The sequence below is a fragment of the Podarcis erhardii genome (assembly GCF_964252035.2).
Source record: "Podarcis erhardii genome assembly, chromosome: 9".
NCBI classification, from domain to species: domain Eukaryota; kingdom Metazoa; phylum Chordata; class Lepidosauria; order Squamata; family Lacertidae; genus Podarcis; species Podarcis erhardii.
Genome location: NC_138512.1, coordinates 15,587,191 through 15,608,049, shown reverse-complemented (window position 1 = coordinate 15,608,049; position 20,859 = coordinate 15,587,191). Strand labels below are relative to the sequence as shown.

The window sequence follows — 20,859 nt, the reverse complement described above, 5'->3', positions numbered from 1 at the left end:
GGGCAAATCATGAGAGAAGGCAATCACTGTGCAGAAATCTGAGATTACTTTAAAGCTTTAGCAGGCAAACATGGAACAGCAGAAAAGCAACTGGTTTTTTCTGGTTTTTTCATGAACTGCTCAGTACCAACTCTGCTTTGCCCTGTAACCCACCATCTTCCCACCAGTACTTTTATCTATTTTTTGAAAACATTTATGTACCACTCTCAAAACAAAAAATTAGCAGGATGGTGCACAACTTGACAACTTAAATTGGTCAACTAAAACATAATTTTCTAAAAATCATCTTCCATATCAAAGATCAATAGAAACTGGTTGGAAGCCCAGCAAGAGGTCCTGAATCTTTTTTTATATATAATTATATATATATATATAACTTTTACATCTTATTCAAATTTTTGACTTCCATCAATCCTGTCTGAAAATTTTCCAATCTAATCTCTCAGTATGCATTTCTTATCTTCCCTATTACATTTCAAACTCATAACCAATATCTCTATCTTTTTCTACTTTGCAACACTTTTTTCTCTATCTCTATCTTTTTCTACTTTGTAACATTTCGTATATTTCTCCTTACAAAACTTCTTGTAGTGCTACTAGAGTAATTTGTTGATTACAGTTGCTCTTCAAATAATTCATAAACCGGTACTTCTTCCAGTCTTCTGTAAATCTTTGGTCTCGCAGGTTTCGAATCCTTCCTGTCATTATGTCCATTTCTGCATAGTCCATTAATTTCATCTGCCATTCTTCTTTCATCGTAATTTCTTCTTGTTTGCATTTCTGGGCTAACAATACTCTTGCCACAGTTGTTGCATATAAAAACAATTTAACATCTTGCCTATTAATGTCCTGACCTATAATACCAAGTAAAAATGCATCTGGTTTTTTAAAGAATGTGTATTTCAACATCTTTTTCATCTCATTATATATCATTTCCCAGAAGTTCTTTACTTTTTTACATTCCCACCACATATGATAAAATGTTCCTTCTTTTTCTTTACATTTCCAACATTTATTATTTGTCTTACACATTTTAGCTAATTTCACTGGTGTAATATACCATCTATACATCATTTTCATCATATTCTCTTTCAAAGCATTGCAGGCTGTAATTTTATCCTTTCATTCCACAATCTTGGAATCTTGACTAACTAACAAAATATCAGGACTGGCTGTGCCTGTTGGATTTCACAGAGAGAGTATTCCTCAAGGTGGGTGCCACCACGGAGAAAGCCCATCTCCAAGTGCTCATTAGATTAATATCTGTAGGACGCAGCATAATCAATTCATCCGATGACCACAGCAGGTTGGTATATCTATATGGGGATTCTGTAATGTTTACAGCACGGATAAGAAACTTGTGGCCCTCCAAATGTTGCTGGACTACAACTCCCATCTCCCCTGATTATTAGTCATTCTGACATGGGCTGCTTGGAGTTGGAAGTCCAAAATCTGGAGGGCCATAGGTTCCACATACCAGTCTAAAACAGCTGCAAAGGTTCCTCCACTGCCAGAGAGAGAGAGAGAGAGAGAGAGAGAGTGAGAGAGAGAGTGTGCTGGTTCCGGGGGGTTACCATGCGGCATGGTCCGAGTCCAGTCCAAGGTCAAGGGTGTGGTATGGAGGCTGTCCATCAAGGCTGTAGATGGGTCCAAGGCAAGGAGTCAGGTGTGGTCAGGAACTCTGGCAGAAGAGCAAGACAGGGTGCCAGCAGGAACAGGCTACCAACAATGTTGTTCCCACAACCTGGGGCTGGATGGGCTGGCTTTTATCTGCCCTGAGGCATAGGGCGGCACCGGTCCACAGGTGACTCGCCTCTCCTGGCCTGGAGGCGAGCACTCCTCCTGCAAGAAGGTAGTTCCCTCTGCCTCTCTGCCCTGAGCCTCTGCAGCTCAGGAGAAGCTGGAGGGTTACTGGACCCAGAGGCAACCTCAGCTTCCTCTGATGGGGCTGAGAGTGGAGCACCTGCAGGCAATGGGTCCTCCATCACCTCAGGAGCCAGAGCAGATTCAGCTGGTGTCTGCTCCTGAGGATCTGGCACAGATGAGGGCCCTTCAGGTTCAAGCCCCAGCCCAGGCTCAGCTGGTCCTGGAGGTAGGGACTCCTGTGCAGGCTGGGATTCCTCAGGTTCAGCCTCTGAATCTGATTCCCATGCCATCAGAGAGAGAGAGAGAGAGAGAGAGAGAGAGAGAGAGAGAGAAGATCCAACTGAAGGACATATGGAGGTAGATGAAAATATTTTCAGATAAGGACTGGTCACGGTAGAGGAGAAATTCAGTTAAGTGAGCATTTAAAGCTGAATCTATTGTAGTCACACTTTCTGAAACAATGTGTGACCTGTGAAATACAGGTATCCTTCAGAATTTTCACTTAGCTGAATTTTGCGATGCCTTTTCCCAACTAAACAGTGTTTACAAAAATGCACATATTAGGGGGAAGGGTGCATGAAAGTGAAGATTTTTAATGAAAATAGCATCCAAAACTTGATAATATTAGGGGAAATTGCTTGCAAAAATGTGTACATTAGTCAAAACTGCATATTACATGTATTTATGAGGATAAATTTGCACTAAAATTCTGATATATTTGGTGATAGTTTATTTATTTATTTAATTTTTTAAAAAACAAGATAGCAAATTCCTGCAAAATATGAAGAATGAAATTTAAGAATGGAAAAAGGAGAAACTGAGACAACTGAAATGGACACATCCTTTCACCCCCAAGGACCACGTATTTTGCATCCACTACCGCACATTTTACATCCACACCATCATCAGCCTTCTCATTTTGCAGAATTAAGAGATGTCTAAATGTTTCAGCGGGACGCGGGTGGCGCTGTGGATTAAACCACAGAGCCTAGGACTTGCTGATCAGAAGGTCGGTGGTTCGAATCCCCACGACAGGGTGAGCTCCCTTCTCTCGGTCCCTGCTCCTGCCAACCTAGCAGTTCGAAAGCACATCAAAGTGCAAGTAGATAAATAGGTACCGCTCCAGCGGGAAGGTAGACGGTGTTTCCATGCACTGCTCTGGTTCGCCAGAAGCGGCTTAGTCATGCTGGGCACATGACCCGGAAGCTGTACGCCGGCTCCCTCAGCCAGTAAAGCGAGATAAGCGCCGCAACCCCAGAGTCGGTCACGACTGGACCTAATGGTCAGGGGTCCCTTTACCTTTAAATGTTTCAGCAAGACTCTTTAATGTGTCAACTTTAGCAGATGAGAGGTGCCATTTGGGTTCTGCTTCTGGCCAGCACCACCAAAGCAGAATTCATCCTATACCTTAGTGCCTGCCACAACCTGTTCTAGCAGTCTTAACATCTGTTCTAACTTAACATCTGAGTTCCAACCTTGATATTGCAGTTTATAGTACTACTTTGTTATTTAAATTTATTTATAGGCCACCTTGTTCACAAAAGGCAGGACATGGGAGAACATTTCTTACTTTCCCAGCCAAATGTGAACTCCTACAACATAGCTGTCTGTTCAGATTTTGTAAAGGGATTTGGAACCTTCTGCCCTCCAGATGTTCTAAAAACTAGTGGAAAATGTAATTCAGACAGCGATACCGCCCATTGAGCATGGACTTCTTCAGCATGGAAGCCTACACGTGAAGGTTTTCCATGCAATCTGGAATCCTGACTGTCAGACGCCTACTTTCAACAATGAGGAGGAGAAAACAACATGATGTGGGCTCGAGGTCCCAATTTGTCGTTACTTGTGTGAAGCCTTCTTCACATAATTAATGCACAAAGAGAGCCATGCCTTCTAGTTTGCTTAGGTCCTGCTCCCCAATGCCTCCTGTGTGGGATCAACTGTTATCAACATTCTGTTTCCTGTCAAACAGGGTGTCTTTATATATATCAATGTCATTTTTGTTTTGTTCACCAAGTTGTGTTCTTCTGCGTACTGAGGAAATCTTTTGCATATGTGCTAGGTAAAGGGTAAAGGGACCCCTGACCATTAGGTCCAGTCATGGCCGACTCTGGGGTTGCGGCGCTTATCTCACTTTACTGGCCGAGGGAGCCGGCGTACAGCTTCCGGGTCATGTGGCCAGCATGACTAAGCCACTTCTGGCGAACCAGAGCAGCGCACGGAAACACCGTTTACCTTCCCGCTGGAGCGGTACCTATTTATCTACTTGCACTCTGACGTGCTTTCGAACTGCTAGGTTGGCAGGAGCAGGGACTGAGCAACAGGAGCTCACCCCGTCATGGGGATTCGAACCGCCAACCTTCTGATCGGCAAGTCCTAGGTTCTGTGGTTTAACCCACAGTGCCACCCGCGTCCCTATGTCCCGCGTCACCCGCATATGTGTGTGTTTGTGTGTGTCCATTTTCATATCCAAGCTTCCCTGAACTAGTTATTAAAGGGACATTTCTCTTCTATGATGTTCTGTTATTTCCCTCACCAGTCCATCTTCACTGGGGTTTACAATCACTTAGGATAGGAGTAGAATCCTGCAGCTGATCATAAAATATTCTTATTTGGAAGCATGTTCCACAGAGTTCAATAGTACTTACTCTCAAGAAAGTACGCATAGCATTACAATAATATGATAATTATCTAAAAGCCTTGAGTCTCTGGCACGGTTTATATTACCAAGCTTAACAAAATCTGTTCTAATCTTCCAAGTCATCACAGTAAGCAAACCCTGTGATTGCACTGCAATATGATGATCCCTCCTGATTGATCAGGCTTTTTGCTTTTGCCTGGGACGCAGTGCCAGCTACTGATGTCATGGGCCTTTCCACTCTAGATTTGGGTAGCGTGTACCTATCTTCAGAATCATGAACTTTGCTGAACTGAAACAGTTTCTCCTATCAGTTTATTTCCGGTGCCTCTCCCCAAGATGTTTATGTGCTTTTAATTTCTCAGACAATCTGTTACTGCTATGGATTCCTCACATGTATGAGGAAAGTTATAATTAAAGCCTAATAGTATCATCTGAGAAAAGTTTTCCCTCTAACTTGGTAGCTATCTTCAGCAAAGAAAGGGCAAGTCTGAGGGTACCATGACTGAATTTCCATCTGCCACCATTTCTTAAACATTTGGCTCCCTATAGGCTAAATTTGGGAAATAGTAACAAATGCTTTTAATATCCAATTCAGTCTTCTCTTGTCTCTTAAATGGAGCTGTGAGAAATGTCAAGAGGATAAATGTAAGAATTAGCAAACATTTTTACCCTTTTGGAAGCCCTGTGTCTGATCTTGAAAATGCAGGCAAAAAAAATAAAAATAAAAAATGCAGCTTTTGTAAGGCAATCAGCTGCTAAAGTGTTCTAACTTACTATTTTTGTAGACTTCTAGCAGATAATGCTGTCAAAAAATAATATATCAAATATTTCTTAAAAGCATACCGTTCCCAAGCAGACTCTGTAGTGATGTTTACAAGCAAACTGACAGACAATTAAATATCATTGTTTGTGGAAATAATTTCACCTGGAGGAAGATTTGTAACAGGTTTTGTTTTGTTTTTTAAAAAGTGGGTGTCTGAGTGAGAGAGTTTAGTTAAGGAAAATCTATTTGCAATGTACTAAAAAGCAAATACCAATATGAAGATTAGATCCTGTACATATTGCTCCTGTAAGCTCTGAAAATAGGAATCAATATTTTCCCCTTTCCTCTACCTTTTAGATATAAGGAAGCTGCAATATAACTGAAATCATTTTCTGACAAGCAAATCTTTATTGCATTACCCACCCTGGAATATATCTATAGGATTTTTTTTTATTTTTTTCTGAGCTGGAAACAGTAATAACCCGGAGAAGAACATTTCAACTGTGTTATCCTGTCATCAACATTTCAGGAATCTTTTCTAGAAAATAAAATTATATTATTGTTTTGGCTCTTGCTGTTGTTTTCTCCTCTCTTATTTGGAAAGGTTTTTGTGATTGCTGTGGGCCATATAATTGCAGCTTGATGTGCAGTGCTATGCAATGCACATTTTACAAAGAGTACAAGAATCTATCTATGCACTTAAACTTTATTTGATGGGATTAGGACCTCCATGTCTCATTTTCCCTAAGGCTTATTGGCCAACAAACGATGGGGCTCTGCAGTTCAAGGGAAGTTTGGTGCTTTCATTGCAGAAAAATATGACATCCAGCTTGCCCCATCTTCCTTCACTTGGGATTGTGGTAAAGAGGTATGTTTCTAGCATTTGTCTAAAGCTGTACAGTAGGCTGCATAGCAAGGTAATGCAACAACATAGGGGCTTCTACAGAGAATACCACTTCCTAAAACTTCTGAGGATGTTGGAACAAAAAAATCAGAACCAGGGGAAGTAAAAAGCATATGTAGGGAAGGAGGTGATCTCTCAGATATTTAGGTTTTTAACCACTAATGTACCTCCCGGCAAATAGAAGGGGAAGAAATGGAGGCAGTGAGAGATTTTACTTTCTTGGGCTCCGTGATCACTGCAGATGGTGACAGCAGCCATGAAATTAAAAGACTCCTGCTTCTTGGGAGAAAAGCAATGGCAAACCTAGACAGCATCTTAAAAAGCAGAGACATCACCTTGCCAACAAAGGTCCATATAGTTAAAGCTATGGTTTTCCCATTAGTGATGTATGGAAGTGAGAGCTGGACCATAAAGAAGGCTGATCGCCGAAGAATTGATGCTTTTGAATTATGGTGCTGGAGGAGACTCTTGAGAGTCCCATGGACTGCAGGAAGATCAAACCTATCCATTCTTAAGGAAATCAGCCCTGAGTGCTCACTGGAAGGACAGATCCTGAAGCTGAGACTCCAATATTTTGGCCACCTCATGAGAAGAGAAGACTCCCTGGAAAAGACCCTGATGTTAGGAAAGATGGAGGGCACAAGGAGAAGGGGATGACAGAGGACAAGATGGTTGGATAGTGTTCGCGAAGCTACCAGCATGAGTTTGACCAAACTGCGGGAGGCAGTGGAAGACAGGAGTGCCTGGCGTGCTCTGGTGCATGGGGTCATGAAGAGTCAGATACGACTAAACAACAACAATAAGTGAACACCTTTCATTGGCTCTAGAAATGAACTGGCAAGCAATATGCAAGCTGCCACCTCACATCCAGACACAGTTCTTTCAATCCGCAAGTGAGAAGGCAGCCATTGGTTCCTTAATTGTTTATTATCTGCCCCACCTCTTGTTCTGTAATAAGGAACCAAAATGCTTGTTTACAAAGCTATTGTACTACCAATCTTACTGTATGCTTGTGAAACATGGACCAACACCATCTCCAACTCCTCGAAAGATTCCATGAGCAGTGTCTCCCGAAAATTTTTACACATCACTTGGGAAGACAGTCGAACTAATACCAGTGAAGCAATGAATGCCAGAAGAAGCAACTAATGCAAACTAATGCCAGTGTACAGTGTTGAAGCAATGATTCTTCAACATCAACTTCGTTGGACTGGTCATGTTGTGCAGATGCCTGATGATCGTCTTCGAAAGCAACTACTCCATTCCGAACTTTAAAATGGAAAGCGTAATGCTGGTGGTCAACAAAAGAGGTTTAAAGACTGTCTCAAGGCAAATCTTTAAAAAGTAGTATAAACACCAGCAACTGGGAAACACTGGCCTGTGAGTGCTCCAATTGAAGAACAGCCTTTACCAAAGGTGTCATGGGCTCTGAAGACGCTCAAACTCAGGGCGAAAGGGAGAAACGTGCTAAGAGGAAGGCACGCTTGGCAAACCCTCACCATGATCAACTCCTGCCCAGAAACCTATGTCCCCACTGTGGAAGGACGTGTGGATCCAGATTTGGCCTCCACATTCACTTACGGATGCACTGTTAAGACCGTGTTCATGGAAGACAATCTTACTCAGCTATGAGTGACAGAAGAAGAAGAAGAAGAAGAAGAAGAAGAAGAAGAAGAAGAAGAAGAAGAAGAAGAAGAAGGTGGTGGTGGTGGTGGTGGTGCCAGGGGTTTGATTTCAATTTAGGATTTTTTTTTTTTTGGTGCAGTAAATATAGCAACAAGTAACTTCACGAGGGGGCAAATCAGAGCAGAGGAACCGTCGGATGGGGAATGTTTCACATGGTTTCCACTAATCTTTTCTTTGTTCTAGGCTGATTCCCTGCTCTCACATTTCGAAATACACGTTTGGAACAGGAATAGGAGGAAGTGACTAGATGTTTGAGGCTTTAGACTGGAGTGGTTGCAGGACGGGAAAGTGTTAAGCGAGTTTATGTACCTGTGGCAGCTGCTCAGCTCTTCCTCTCCTTTTTTTCCTCCCTAAGGAAAGCACCTGTCAGGCTTTCAGTATATACACATGCAATGTAATATATAGTTCCACCTGCAAATTGCAGTATATTTCCTAGTGTGTGTGTGTGTACACACATGTACACACACACACACACACACACACATTCCCCATTCATCATTATCTGCACACACTGTTCGCCTAACATAATTATCCTAAACAGATATTTTTTTATAATAATTATCTTCTTAGGAATCTTTTTGCTACCATACATCTTATAAAACAATTTTCTAAAATTAAAACAGAAGTGACAGTCTTAATGGTCTAGTTCATAAATTGGTGAACTAAGTGTTTCTATTTAAATAAATTATCTAAGTACATATAATTTTAAATGCAATTATCCTCACAAGTCTGGATTGCTTTGGTTTCTCGGTATAGAGAAGTTCATCCTCTGACTTCAGTCCCGGTGACTTTTAGGAGGACTGCATAACAGAAGGAAGGATTGCTTGGCAAACTGTAACCTTAGGCTCTCGTCAGGAATTAGTCACTTTCTTTGGGCTGGGGGTGCTCTGGAGGTGTTGTGAGATTTTGAGCAGGAGTGCACAGTAGTCAAACGGCCTTGCTCAAATTCTTCCAAGCAGAATCAAATTTTTATCTTGGGAAAGGTTATGGAGGGAGGATTTAAAATTTACAGCATGCTGTGCGTCGAAGGAGAACTATATGAAAATAATGTATCGTTGGTACTTAACACCTACAAAATTAGCAAAGAACTGCTTCAAATGTATGTTGGAAGTATAACAGAAAAGAAGGCAAGTTCTACCACGTGGTGGACGTGCAAGATAACGAAAACATTCTGGGAAACAATATACAATGAGTTGAAAAAAATGTTTGAAATAACGTTTGTTAAAAAAACAGAAGCTTTTATACTAAGAATTTTAGATGCAGAGATACCAAAGGAACAGAAATGATTATTTATGTATGCGATGACAGCAGCATGAATACTAGTCTCCCAGAGATGGAAAGAAGATAGAGTCCTAACCAGAGATGCATGGCTGATGAAGATGATGGACTACGTCGAAATGACGAAAATGACCAGGAAAATCAGATACCAGGAAGATAGAAACTTTAAGAAGGCATAGATTATTTTTTTTTATATAATTTACTTAAGAGAACACTGTAAACAACTAAAAACTTTGGCAGGATTTGAGTAACGCTTGAAATGTATTAAAAACTAAGGTAAAAATGGACTATTGAAAGAAAAATAAAATTATGTGCTGCAGCATGAAAAGTTTAATAATGGAAACTATGGAGGTGTGGTGGGAAGTCTAAGGATTCGGGGAATGATTATGGTTAATATTTGAATTCAAATGTAGAATAGAAATAATAATACCTTTATTTTCAATGTACAATCTGTGTACAGTGGTACCTTGGGTTGCATACGCTTCAGGTTACATACGCTTCAGGTTACAGACTCCGCTGACCCAGAAATAGTACCTCGGGTTAAGAACTTTGCTTCAGGATGAGAACAGAAATCGTGCTCTGGTGGCGTGGTGGCAGCAGGAGGCCCCATTAGCTAAAGTGGTGCTTCAGGTTAAGAACAGTTTCAGGTTAAGAACGGAACCTCCAGAATGAATTAAGTACTTAACCCGAGGTACCACTGTACAATGAAATTAAAACTGAATTAAAAAGTTGTTGTTTTTTTAAAGAAAAGAATCAAGGCTGCAACACCTTCTGATGGACTTTTCCTGTCTGTGAGGGAGCCACCTGCAGTCTGATACCCATACCTGGCCCTTAATGTGAGTTCTTTGCTCCCTGGGGGACACGGTCGCCATTGGCAAATAATGAGTGCAGTAGGAACCTTTGCAGCCTGCTACCCCATCCTGAGCTCAGGTTGACTGTAATTTGTCTCTAAAGTTCAAATTAACTAATGTTACCATGGTATCCCCGTGAAGGCTCTATTCTGTTAACAACAAGAGCATTTAAGGAACGCAATCCAAGGGAAAACCAACTACTTATCTCAAGAGTACATTTTACCCCACATCCCTAGTTTCTTCTTCAGAAAACAATGCCCCAAGAGACTCTTCAGATGATGTGAGTGTGTGTATGTCTGTATAATCTTGTAGTTAAAGCTATAGCTATATTCCGTACGATACCATCTCAAGCACAGTTGTCTGAAGCAGTTAGAAGTCAGACATTGTTAAAAACATCATTCCTTGAAGTAGTTTTCCTCGGTGTTAATACATTTATAACTGCATCATTGTGACTCAGGGTTATATCTAAGGTCCACAGGGCAATATCAAATAATACAGGGAGCTTTTATGTGGGCACTTATCATTGTGTGTAATAAAACAATTTGATCCAAAGTGAGTGTGCCCCAAGCAAACTTTCTTGTGGCACTGACACATGAAATTGTATTTCTTCACATTAGTATTTATGGATATGGAAATATAACTATCCGTGAATGTTTTATTATGCTGTTAAGTTGAATTCTGCACTCATTTGGATGGGGATAAAATACCACAGAGGCCTTGTATACAAAGTTAAGAAGTAAGCTCTTTCATGTAACCTCAACCAGAAGAAAATGAAACAGGAACGATACTCTTTGTCACATCCCAATGGAGATTATGGTATTATTCAGATACTTACGAACGAAGTGATTCAACTTGCATGATAGAGGCACATTTAGATAGCACAGCATGTACCAAAATAATGCTTCAGCCTGTTGTTCCATGAGGCTTCCCTCATGGAACAACAGGCTGAAACATTATTTTGGTACATGCTGTGGCCTCTTTAAGGGGCCATTGAATGTATGGATCTCCACTTTTGTGTCTGTTTTACTCCCTGTTGGTTGTATGGTAGAGGGGAGGGACTTTGCTTTTCTGTTATATGTAGCAATGGGTGAGGAACACCCCACTCTAGATAAGGTAAAGGACCCCTGGATGGTAAAGTCCAGTCAAAGGCGACTATGGGGTTGTGGTGCTCATCTCGCTTTCAGGCCAAGGGAGCTGGCGTTTGTCCACAGACAGCTTTCTGGGTCATGTGGCCAGCAAGACTAAACCGCTTCTGGCGCAACAGAACACCGTGATGGAAAACTAGAGTGCATGGAAATGCTGTTTACCTTCCCACCACAGTGGTACTATTTATCTACTTTTACTGGCATGCTTTTGAAGTGCTAGGTTGGCAGGAGCTGGGACAGAGCAACAGGAATTCACTCCGTCGTGGGGATTCGAACCGGTGACCTTCCGATCAGCAAGTCCAAGAGGATCAGTAGTTTAGACCACAGCACCATTCACCTCCCTCTACAAACCACTCTGAATGCAAAACCCAGATGGCCGATTCCCCACTCATTGAAAGGGGAAAATCCTGGGGGTGTGCAGGGGATTCAGACAGATTCTGGACTTAAGCAGACCACTTTGGTCAGATTTCAGACTTGTCTGAACTAAAAAGGGATCTCTCTGGAGAGTCCAAAACAGAAAAAGGGCCCCATGAAGTGATTTTGGATTTAGAGTTTGAATTCCCTCTGCCCTCACAGCAGATAGCATATCTGAAAGCAAGCAAGCAAGCAAGCAAACCAACCCAACCCAACCCAACCCAACCCAACCCAACCCAACCCAACCCACAAAGCCCACCCTACTCCGCAAAAACTGAAACATCCCTTGCCAAGTTATAAGGAAAAGAACCAAGGGGGGGGGGGTTAGCAACAGCCGTAGCTTCCAATTACTAAAAATTATTTTACCAGGGCTGCACCTATTTTCCTGCAATTTGGCTTTATATACTCTGAAAGGGTTATTATAACTGCAAATCCATCCGATTCTAAGGAAAATACATACATAGCCCCCCCCAAGCCTCTTTTCCCTCAAATGAATGGGAGAGATACACAGCTTCATTTTTTCAAGTCAAGGTTTGGACCTGAAACAAATTGAGCATTTCAGAGGAAATTTTGTTCTTTTCTGAAATGCTGCATTAGCGTCCATACTAAATTTTGTGGTTTGTTCACACCCCAAGAAAAAGCATTAGCTTTGCAAAAGGGGATAGCAGGACAGATGGTCAGGAGCAATCCCATCTCCCAGGCATGCAAGGTAGCTCTCAGAATTGAAATGGTGCTTCTGAGCATTCTTAGAAATATTATTTGGGATGTATAGTTTCATGAACTAGGGGCAATTCTGCTGTCTGCAGAGGTCTGCATTAATAGAGGTGGGTTAACTGAAGTGCTGGTACCAGAGAAGGAGACCCCAGCAGGACTGAAAAGGGAGTGGCCAAGACCACAGATATCCCAAGTTGGGAAGAAGATACCTAAACCTGGGATCCCAGAGCAGAGGGAGAGAGAAGAACTGCCCTCATGTTTGGCCAGTGATAAGGGTTAGTCTCTCACTCTTCAGAATTAAATCCTACTGAATTTGATGAGGCTTATTCTCAGGTAAGCAAATAGGATTGCAGCCTTAAGCTGCTATGGAGTTACCTACTGATTGTGTTTGGAGAGTGTTTTCTGATGTTTTGTGCAGTTTTATTGCCGTTGTTTTAGATTCTAGTTGAGTTGTCTCCACTCCCATCATTCTACCTCGACACTGAGGTCCAGCGCCGACGGCCTTCTGGCAGTTCTCTCGCTGCGAGAAGTGAGGTTACAGGGAACCAGGCAGAGGGCCTTCTTGGTAGTGGCACCCGCCCTGTGGAACGCCCTCCCACCAGATGTCAAAGAGAAAAAAGCAACTACCAGACTTTTAGAAGATATCTGAAGGCAGGCCTTTTTTGGGAAGCTTTTAATGTCTAACAGACAGTTGTATTTAAATATTTTGTTGGAAGCTGGCCAGAGTGGCTGGGGAAACCTAGCCAGATAGGTGGGGTCTAATATATATATATATATATATATATATATATATATATATATATATGTGTGTGTGTGTGTGTGTGTGTGTGATGAAATTTTACTCAATATTGCAGAATTCTCAATATTGTAGAATTTTACTCAACACTGCAGAATTTCCAAAAGATAGACAAGAGGCAATTGTATTTCATCCAGCAGAGCTTGACTGCTACTGAACGCAAATGAGCATAACGGTCACAAATCCAGAACATTCAGGACTGGCACTGTCCATAAAAAATCCAGTTGCAGCAGACTTAACTTAGACTTACAATAACTTATAATAATTCTAAACTGTAACACTAAGCATGCTATATACAGAACACCACACCAGAAGGAAGAGAGATAGAAAGAGAAAAGTGAAACCCAGGCTCCTTCTGTCCTCTTATTATAGTAAGCATGACCTTGACAGAAGAGATAACAGAACTAGTTTAAGCCAGCTGTATTCAGTTTCTCTGAAGGAATAACCCAAACATCGGGAATCTTCTGCTTGTTCCTTTCACACAGAGAAGCTTCCAGAACTCTCTTGAATTAATTAGGATAGGAAAGAACTCTAAACATCAGATCAATCCTTTCTGTACTAAGAAATGCAAACTGACATACATATAGAGAGAGAGAGAGAGAATGAGACAGAGACAAAGAGAGAAAGGGACTGTAAGCCATCAAAGGAACAACAATTGCCATTGAAGTTTGTGTGAGAGAGATTCGTAATAAGCAAACAAATCATCCACAAATGATTTTCCTAATGTGATTCAGCAAGGCCATAACAGAGTCAAGTTCTGAACTAGGATGTTCAAGTCCACAACTCAGTCTCTTAGCCACAATACTACAATGCTAAAAAGCCCCAAGAGTGCATTAACTAGTGAAATCAAGAGTCAGAGCACCGAGGTTTCTAAGGCTTCAATATTCAGGGCAATTCAGTGACTATTCACATTGCTTTGGCGGCCTCAGTGTATGCAGTTGCTGTATCATCCTATTAGATTTTCCATAACAAAAGGCATGTCTAAATGAGGAGCAGCCACTGTATGGCCATTATGCCACTTACATTTTTTTCATGGTCAGGAGGCACAATGAAGAAAGGGAACCTGGCAGCACACACATTTCAACATGTGAATCAACGATACCAGCCGGCTGTGCTGCTCAGGGGCTCAGTGATAGGAGGGACGCTAACATTCTCAAACATGAAAACGCTACTCAAATGTAATGCAAATGACATTTGCTCTTTTATAAAGCAATCTTGGGATGTAAGAGAAAATTGCCGGTCTGAGTTACCTACGAACCATCAAAAGCGTATTTCCTCTTCACTTAATATCAAAGGGGGAAACTTAACAGCGCAGCGGCATTTCATTGGGAGCTTTTCAAACCAGTCGGCACTGCCCTGAGCTCTTGAGGAAAATATGTTTGGATGAATAATTCCCATTCGAGGAATTCTTAATGCTCTTCAAATGGTTTGCTCTCCGCAGACAATGTAAATAGCGAATAATCCCCCTCCTACTCTGCTTAAGGAAATAATAGCACCGCCAGCAAGAGTAGTATGCCCAGGAAAGACCCAAGAATGTGAAATCCAAATAATATCAAGGTCCCAAATTTGGGAGGCTCAGAAGCTCACAATACTCCAGCCATATCCCTCTAATTCCCCACCTCTGCTTGAATTCTTAGCTCTTTTGGTATGCCAACAGGGGTTGTATGACTATAAGAGAAGATAAAGGTAAAAGGTAAAGGGCCCTTGGACAGTTAAGTCCAGTCAAATGTGACTATGGGGTTGCGGCACTCATCTTGCTTTCAGACCAAGGGAGCCGGCATTTGTCCACAGACAGCTTTCCAGATCATGTGGCCAGCATGACTAAACTGCTTCTGGCACAATGGGACTCTGTGATGAGTGCCAGAGTGCACGGAAATGCCATTTACCTTCCTGCCATAGCAGTACCTTTTGATCTACTTGTGCTGGTAGGCTGGGACAGAGCAGTGGGAGCTCATGCTTTCATGCAGATTCGAAATGCCAACCCAAGAGGCTCAGTGATTTAGACCACAGGTGTCCCCCGCGTCCTTTACTATATGAGAAACTGTAAGTGACTTACATGGGACGCAGGTGTTGCTGTGGGTTAAACCACAGAGCCTATGACTTGCCGATCGGAAGGTTGGCGGTTCGAATCCCCACAACGGGGTGAGCTCCCATTGCTCGGTCCCTGCTCCTGCCAATCTAGCAGTTTGAAAGCATGTCAAAAGTGCAAGTAGATAAATAGGTACCACTCTGGCAGGAAGGTAAACGGCATTTCTGTGTGCTGCTCTGGTTCACCAGAAGCGGCTTAGTCATGACCTGGAAGCTGTACGCTGGCTCCCTCAGCCGATAAAGCGAGATGAGCGCTGCAACCCCAGAGTCGGCCACGACTGGACCTAATGGTCAGGGGTTCCTTTATCTTTACCTTTAAGTGACTTACATATATGATTGCTTAAGAAGGGAAGACTTAATCTTCACCATGGGCAATTATTCCAACTGGAGAAGTTTCCAGGTTCCAAGTTATTCAGGGCTTTCTACAGTAACACCCTGAATTTTGCCTGGTAACATATAGGCAGTCAGCACAGATCCCTCAAAATATGTGTAGTACAGTTCTAAATGAAAGCATCCACCAAATCTCTTGTGGCATCATTCCATTGTTAGCTTCAGTTTCTGGACAGTCTTCAAGTGTAGCCCTTTGTACAGCACATTTATAGTAGCTGTGGCAGGGGCTAAAATCTGTCTGTGGATGTTTACATTGTGAAATGTGCTGTAGCACTACATCCTGCAATTTCTCCACCATACCTATTCACTGGAAATTTTGCAGAAATAATTTCCTTTAATCATTGCACCAGCATGGCACCACAACATTTTTCTATTACTTTACTAGCCCCCTTCAGTTTGGATAAACTCTCCCAATTTACAAGAAACATCTATAACTAAAGAATACCTGTGGCAAGCACTAGTAAACGTATGAAAAACAATCACATGGAGACAATAGGCAATAAATAGTAATAATGGATAAATGGGCATGGATGGCATCATCCTAACTGCACAATGAGTGCTTGTGGCAAACACTTGTGTGTATGTGAAAAACAGGCAGATAAAGACAATAAGTTAACATTAGCAACAACAACAACAACAACAACAACAACAACCCTAAATGGAAAAAAAAAATCTCTTGGCACACACACTAAGGAATAATAATAGCTATAAAAGGCTGAATGAAACATAAAATAAAATCACTCCAGACTACACATCATCACAGAAGCAAAATCCTCAGACTTGAACTGTAAAGGGAAAGGGGAATATAGTGTACTGTAATAAACAGAACACACACACTTGAAACAACAACAAATACAATCAAAATGGAAAGAAAGAACTGAAGAAGCAATTGGAAAACAGTGGGAAAGGGAGGCATGCCTCCAAAGTAGAAATATTTCTAACATTACCAATCTGTTTTCCTACTCCAGCACCCTCTAAGCATTCTTTCCCTAGAGCACAGATAAAAATCATTTCCTCCCATTAGAACTTGGGTTTGTCCACTACAAATTAATTATCCTTCTTCTCTTCTAATCCTGGTGTCTTCCTTAAGCTTAGATACGTGTTTTACAAATCTGCTGCCTTCTCCAAAGCATAAAACCATTCCCTCCAATCAAAGGGAGAGGTGTCAATCACAAAAGAGCCCCCCCAACCTTGATTCTGGTATTTTCCCCAATATAGAAACATAAGTCTCAATTTTACAAAGCTGCCCCCAGTCCCCTGGCATTTTTCCTTATATGGTAAGTTTATACTTCCCACAGATACTTGTCTGTGGCATTCTTTTGATGTCCAAGTTACCAAAGTGCTTCAGATAATTCTTACTTAGACTCGGGGTATCTTGTAAAGATCTTGCTTCACCTTGAAAAAGCCAGTCATCTCTCTGAGGCACCCCGCTTTGACTTGAGATTTGAGATTCCTCTGAAACTGCGGCACATCCCTATCTCAGACCTACTTTGCTATGTGTTGGGAATAAGCCCTCCAGGAACATGAAAGACTGGAGGGAATTATTCTGTTGTGTGGTGGGAACATATTTCCTCTGTATCCCAGATCTGTTCTGCAGAGAAACAGGTTCTTGCAGGTGTGGTTAGAGCTGGCTCAGAAACTAGCTTGTTTTACCAAAATACACAATATGAATAACTTTTAGGAACTGTGTTTTTTGTAGGTGAGCACAGAGTTCTTCCAGAAAAAGAGGCTTCATTGAGAAAGTAATAAACGTAAAAGACAAATTGCAAAGTAAATTACTGAAGGCTTGTCCCAGAAGGGAGGCAGGGGGTTTTAAGGAGGTGAGGCAAGTCAAGAATGGCTGCATGATGATGCATCCAGAGGAAAAGGCAGGAAAAGGCATAATGAGCGAGGAAGCTGACAAGACAGAGAGAGAGGAATAGAGATGGAATAAAATATGGACATATTTTAACTCTGCTTCCTTATGATCTATTCAAAAACATGTCAAAGGAAAAGGGAAATAATATCCACAATGTCACTGTAAAACTGAAGAGGGCAAGAGAAGGAGTTCCTCAGCCACAGCGAGGCCGTAGGGCGATGGGGTGCAAAGGCGAGCAACCACAGCTGGGAATTCCAAGAATCTGTCCAACAGTTTGCCTGCCAGGAAGACGGGGGCCTTGGGATCATTGCTAGTAAGTGTTATGAGATTTCTTTCAGAGGTTCAGAGCAGGGAAGTCCAAAAACCAGGTGGGCAAAAAATGTATAGAACAAAAAATGAATGTTGGAAATGTAAGGAAAAGGAAGGTACTTTCTACCATATGTGGTGGACATGTAAAGAGGTAAAAGCTTTCTGGGAAATGATATATAATGAGCTAAAGAAAATGTTTAAAAACACTTTTGTTAAAAAAACCAGAAGCTTTTTTATTGGGGATAGTGGGTAGAGAGATACTGAGACTGGATAAAAAAAGTTCTTATATTCAACAACTGCGACAAGAATTTTGTTAGCCCAAAAATGGAAACAGCAGGAGTTACCACCAAAAGAAGAGTGGCAGATGAAGCTGTTGGACTTTGCAGAACTGGTGAAACTGACAGGAAGAATCTGGAACCAGCGAGATCAAACAATCCAAAAGGACTGGAACAAATTTATATTGTATTTGAAAGACAACTATGAGCAATTAACATCATTAGCAGGGTTATCTGAAGATTTGTAAGATGAAATTGCTACTTATCCAGGTTGAGTGATACAATATTTTAGGTAATGATATAACAAGGATAGGAAACAAAGTGAAATGTAAAGATGCAAAGTTTAATTTTGTAAACCATCAGATGGGAGGGAGGGAAGCCAGTAGGCCCAGCTGAGTCAAAGAGATAAAATAAGAGGCTATGATGTTACGTAATGTGATTATATGTAGAACCAATAAAAATTATTTAAAAAATAATAGAAGAAAAACCAGGTGGGCAGAGTGTCTGTGATCAGGACAGCTCTAGGATTGCTCTGCTCTGACTCTACGAGTCTCAGACCAGCTACACCTAAGAAAGGGGAAACTTTCTTGGTCTGGGAGGGAGTGTTAAAATATAGTGCAGGCATCCCCAACCTGTGGTCCTCCAGATGTTTTGGCCTACAACTCCCATGATCCCTAGCTAACAGGACCAGTGGTCAGGGATGATGGGAATTGTAGTACAAAACATCTGGAGGGCCACAGGTTAGGGGTGCCTGATATAGTGCCATCGGTGTGCATGATACTTTAGAGAGTAACAACTCAGTGCCCCTGAAGAGAATTTAGACAGAGGGGAGAGGCAGCTGCAGGCTAAATATTATCTTCAGGAGGGAAACACACAATTTAAAATTTGACCTTGCATTATAACTGCACAATTTTTGGAAGTGTTTAGGACTTTGTTGATGTAGGTGGAATTGGCAAGGTAGAGCGTCTTGTGTGAGTTCCTGTATCCCACATTATGCTGCTCACATAGACAGCTCATGTGAACAGAGTTCTTTAAAGAAAAATGCAAGTCAGTTAGCAGTGCTATCCCTGCTGTAGCCCATGAACATGGAGTTGTGAGTTTGATGGTAGGTTTGAGGTGTCTCCATATACAGATCATGAGAAACCATGCAGGTTCCTATAGATCTATATTTTTCCCTCTCCCTGTTCCCAGAGATTGATGATGTTTAGACCCACTTTTTAAAAGCTGGCTAAGACACGGCCACTTAAATTCAGTGCCTCGATGAGTAAAAAGTTCTGCTCCTTTTCATGCATTTTTAATGCAAGGTGCTGAGTGTTTATCCGTACCCATTAAGAGCAAAAAGCACCCTGACCTAAATGGCTGAAACCATAGCCCGGTATTTACTCCCTCTGAATGAAATGCCTGCAAAGCAAACACTGCTTATGTTTCCAATTTACCCAGCCTGAGATCAATCCGCAAATATAGAAAGGATCTGTTCTAGCACTTTGTTCTTTGACATTTTGTGTACACCATTATGCTCATTCTAACCGGGTAGTGCAAGGCAATTGGTGTGTATATAATGTTGTTCGTGTAAAAGACTGCTACAGATCTAAAACTTAATAACTGCTGCAAATAAATTGGCAGCATGGTTTATCTAGAAGTAGAAATTTGTGAAAACCAAAATATACTAAGATTTATAAATGGATAATGTAATTTGTTAGTTGCTAGGGCTGTGCAGGTGCCATATCCAACCCAGGGAATATACAAGCCTTATATCTCTCTCTGTGTGTATACACCATTTGGGCTTTTGGCTTCAGGCAAACAAAACTTCTGACACTACTTCCAAGGTAATGATGAAACACCATCTTTCTGTGCCCTCGTTCATATTATACGTACCAGTTGGATACAATAACATTTGGGGCAACATATCAATGCAGGGGTGGGGGGGGGGAGAGAAAAAAACATAATGACAAGTTATTTTGCATTAATTCCCCCCTTTTGTGATAAACTGCAAATAGGCATACAAAATCAACCCCACTTTCACCTCGCCATTGCATTTCAGAAACTACAATTAATCCAAAATGCGGCAGCTAGACTTGTGACTGGGAGTGGCCGCCGAGATCATACAGCACCAGCCCTAAAGGATCTTCACTGGCTCTCAGCACATTTCCGAGCACAATTCAAAGTGTTGGTGCCAACCTTTAAAGTCCTAAATGGCTTCGGCCCAGTATACCCGAAGGAGCATCTCCACCCCCATCGCTCAGCCCGGACACTGAGATCCAGCTCCGAGGGCCTTCTGGTGGTTCCCTCACTGCAAGAAGTAAAGTTACAGGGAACCAGGCAGAAGGCCTTTTCAGCAGTGGCAGCCTCCCTGTGGAATGCCCTCCCATCAGATGTCAGGAAGATAAAAAATTATGCACCTTTTAGAAAACATCTGAAGGCCACCCTGTTCAGTGAAGTTCTTAATATCTGACTTTTATTATTATTATTATATTTTGCTGGAAGCCGCCCAGAATGGCTGGGTAAAACCAGCCAGATGGGCAGGATATAAACAATAAAATTATTTTTATTATTGAGTCCTGCAAAATTTTTGTTTATTTTGAACGATTCTCATCGGCAGTCATAAGCTTGTACGCTTTTATGAAGACCAGGGATGCAACAATCAAAATAAGCAAATGCTCGTAATATTGACAAAAACAGTTTCATATAGTCTTATTATAACTATTGTTTTTTTTTAATATGCAAACCAGCATTGACAAGAGCTTTGGCAATGAGCAGAAAGGTACTAGGGCAACAGTGGTGTTCAACTGAAGGACCTGCATTGCATTAATAACTTAGTTCCCATAATTGCTTAGACCAATCAAAGGTCAGCATCCAGAGAAAATAATAGAGTCATGTGCAA

The 20,859-nt window shown here is 41.6% G+C and overlaps 1 long non-coding RNA gene across 1 annotated transcript; it reads left to right on the top strand.

Annotated features, from left to right (window-relative positions):
* Nucleotides 1–1,194: 1,194 nt before the first annotated feature.
* On the top strand, nt 1,195–5,839 carry LOC309349703. The gene is made up of 3 exons (XR_014160109.1): nt 1,195–1,306; nt 2,628–2,728; nt 5,628–5,839. It is a non-coding gene; the product is annotated as an uncharacterized lncRNA (long non-coding RNA).
* The last annotated feature ends 15,020 nt before the right edge of the window (nt 5,840–20,859 follow it).